This window comes from Arctopsyche grandis, chromosome 4, assembly GCF_051622035.1.
Source record: "Arctopsyche grandis isolate Sample6627 chromosome 4, ASM5162203v2, whole genome shotgun sequence".
In the NCBI taxonomy this organism is placed as follows: Eukaryota; Metazoa; Arthropoda; class Insecta; order Trichoptera; family Hydropsychidae; genus Arctopsyche; species Arctopsyche grandis.
Window position 1 is genome coordinate 28,801,652 of NC_135358.1, and position 2,452 is coordinate 28,804,103.

Here is a 2,452-nt window from a genome sequence, read left to right on the forward strand (position 1 = left end):
TTTGTATTACTTGGATCTTGGAAAGGTTAGTATTCGAGGCGTTATTCCATACAGGTGAAGCATAGGTTAATAATGGTAATATGAGCGCGCGATATAATTTTATTTTATTTAGCGTTGATAAAGAACTATGGCGATTAAATATTGGATATATTGAGGATATACCCCGCATCGCCTTGCATTTCGCTGCCTCAATGTGAGGTGCCCATCTCATTCTTTTATCAAACGTTACTCCTAAATATTTTATTACTGACTGCCATTTCAGACTTTCTCCAGAGGGGATTTTCAGATCTGAACTTGGCTTATGTTTTCTAACACTAAAGAATATGGCGTCTGTTTTGGTTTGATTAATTTGAATTTTCCACTTAGTGAAGTGTTCAGTCATTGTTTTAATTGCAAATTCAAGATTTTTAAGAATAGTGTCTGGTTTTTTGCTACTTGTGAAGCAAGCTGTATCATCTGCATATAGGGCTATGTGACAGTTTTTTGGAATAGGTATGTCATTTATATATATGGAGAACAAGAGTGGGCCAAGCAAGCTCCCCTGCGGAACGCCAGCTGCGATTATTTTTGGAGACGATAATTCATTATTTACGCTAACCACTAGCTTTCTACGAGTTAAGTACGATTTGATGATGAGAATTAGGTAGTTTGGTATTTTGTTAATAAGGAGCTTATGAATGAGTCCATCGTGCCAAACCGTGTCGAAGGCCTTTTCTATGTCGAGACATACCATTCCGGTACTTCTCTTCATATTAAAGTTCTTCGTCACGTGTTCAGTTAGTCTTGTTAGTTGTTGGGTCGTGGAATGTCCAGTGCGAAATCCAAATTGTTCATTTATTAATTTCTTATTTACGACTTTAAGTAAACGTGTGTAGATTATTTTTTCCAGAATTTTTGAAAGCGTGCAAAGTAAGCTAATGGGTCGATAATTGGCCGGGTTTTTTGAGCTTTTATCGGGCTTAAGTATGGGAATTACGTTGGCTGTTTTCCAGTATTCTGGGAAATACCCGGTGAGTAAACATGCGTTGAATATTTTAGATAGTGAGACTAAAGCTTTAAATGGAAGTTGTTTGATTATGATGTTATCTATTGAATCTCGCCCAGGTGCCTTTTTATTTTTTAAATTACGTATTATATTTTGGATTTCACACGGATGCACCAATTTTATATTTTTAGTACTGTTACTAATTTGATTTGACTATGTACATATGTATATGTATATACACTTGAAATTAATGTTTGGTTACTCATTTTTTCGATACAACGTAATTTTTTGTTTATTATGAATTTTATAAGCCGAATATACGTTATCAAATTATAAATATAATAAAATTATCTTTTGACTACATTATTCTTATGAAAATTTTCAGCCGATACTTCAAATATTTTTAATGCATTAATAATTATTTATCATAAATACGATGTTATTATTTTCATGTATTTTCAACGAAAATGCTTTTTTTTCGTATCGGACGTCTCGTTTCTTCTTTGTTTAAAAGAAGCAAATTTCAATTAACAACCACTTTTCGAATAAGACGTAGCACCTACCTCATCTTGAACGTTTCATCCCTCCCGCCTTCCAATTTCCTCACTCTTTCAATTCTTTTACGTTCTATTTAATTTAATTTCTTCAGTTTTCTCCGCTACATAGATAATGGCCCGTATTTGAGAGACGTCAGTTTGTACATATTTTCGACAAAGCCTTAGACGAGTTGCTCGCTAATGGAAAGCTTGTACATAAACAGGCAATAAACAACTATTGTCTTTATCCCCGTGTATCTGTTTCACAGTGTGTGTGTGTGGTTTAAAAGTGAGACAATAACTATAGTTTCAAGGAGGCTATAGTACACGTCGGCAATAATCCCACCCCCTCATTGAGTTGCTAAGTCCCTCCAAGTCTGAACGGCACAAAGGGACAGTAAGCCTTTGTGTAGCTTGCTAATATATGCCCTGGACTACTTTCTCTTTAGCTAACTGCTGGATACTTGCTTCAAAAACGCGATGCGACGTGCCAATTTTGCGTCATGAATGAGGAAAATTTTTCGTTTTATTTTTACCAAAACGCAACTCCTTGTGATTTCTCGACTTTTTTGATTCTCGAGATTCGACAATTTCATTTTCTTGGAATATTTGAATCTCGAGATTTGAGAATCTCATTTTCTCAGAATATTTGAATCTCGAGAATTCGAGATTCTCTTTTTTGTTTTTGAAATAAATTTATAAAAAAAAAAAATGAATATTAATTATAAGATTCGCCATGTTTAAGCTGTGTATATTACAAACTCTGAGCGAAGCCGGGTAAAACAACTAATATTATATATGTTTATAAATTTATTAAAGACATGATGAAAGAAAGATATAGAGAAACCCATCTGTATTGTCTGTCATTGTAAAAAAATTAAATCAGCTGATAACTAAAAATAAAACTATCACTGTTTGATCTGTGTACATG